Below are 1,493 nucleotides of genomic sequence, written 5' to 3'. Positions count from 1 at the left end.
TTTTCTCATGAGGCAGTAATAAAGAACTGTGTTGAGGTGTTAATAAGGCAACAAGAAGCACACTGAACATTCCCCAATTGATAAATTGTCAAAGGAGATAGACAGTTTTGAAATAAAGAAATGAAAGTTATATATCATCATATGAAAAAATGCTCCAATGCTCCAGAGAAATGCAAATTAAAACAACTTTGAGGTTCTCCCACACACCTATCAGATCAGCTAAGATGACAAAAAGGGAATACGATCAATTTTGGAGAGGTTATGGGAGGGCTGGGACTTTAATGCATTATTAGTGAAGTTGTGAACAGATCCAACCATTCAGGAGAATAATATAGAAATATACCCAAAGAGCAATAAAATTGATCATACCCTTTAACCCAACAATTCCAAAATATTCATAGCAGCTCTTTTCTTAGTGGCAAAGAATTGGAAATGAGGGTATTCTCATCATCCAGAGGAAGAAAAACAAAACAAAACAAAAAGCCCTACAGAATCTGAATGAACATTACACTCACCCTACAAAAAATTTATCTTATGTATTTCTTTCCAAACTCATGGATTTCTTTATTTCCCCCCCTTAATCCTGCTCATACCAAAAATGACTTCTCTGTAAACATGTTAAACATAAATGTATATGTACAATATTGATATGACTATTCGCTGCTGGGGGTGGAAAGAGAGGGTAACAGGAAATCATGTGACTTAAAAGTATGCATATACATGTGGATGAATATTGAAAAACTTTCATATCATATATACAGAAATAAAATAAAATGAAATAAAATGTCAATTAAAAAATAAAAGCCATTTAGAAAATAAAATATAAAAAGGCACTGAAGTTTAGTAGTGGCTGTGCCTGAAATCAGAATGACCTGAGTTCAAATCTGAGACTAGATATTTTCTATGTGACTTTGGACAACAAACTTAACCTCTGTGAACTTGTTTCTTCATCAACTAGCCTATCAAATTTACATACTTCTTAGGGTGATTGTGACAAACAAATGAAATAATATTTGGAAAGTACTTAGGACTATGTCTGGCAATGGTAGTTTCCATGTAAATGCAATTTTTATCCTATCATTTTCACCATCACTTTAAGTGGAATGAAAAAAGGCAAAGTGTACAGAAAATATTATAGAGTTATGTAGAGAAAGAAAAGAAAAGGGAAGGGTCAAAGAAAAAACAGGCTTTTAAATATTGGTGACTAATATTGGTGATATGCTGTTAAAAAATAAAAGTAGGGAATTGGTTTTAGGAAAATGATAATAAATTCTGTTTTAGACATCTTAGGTTTAGGATATCCAGGAGGAGATAGAATACAGGTACATTGAAATGCAGATATGAAGCATGAACAAGAAATTCAATTTAAATATAGTTTTAGAAATATATATATATATATATATATATATATATATATATATATATATATCATGATTATATACCTAAATTTGCAACTTATAACTCTTCCTAGTGTTCTTAACTTTGAATATACA

Source organism: Macrotis lagotis, chromosome 1 (assembly GCF_037893015.1).
Source record: "Macrotis lagotis isolate mMagLag1 chromosome 1, bilby.v1.9.chrom.fasta, whole genome shotgun sequence".
Classification (NCBI taxonomy): domain Eukaryota; kingdom Metazoa; phylum Chordata; class Mammalia; order Peramelemorphia; family Peramelidae; genus Macrotis; species Macrotis lagotis.
Note: the sequence above shows the minus strand (reverse complement) of the source record.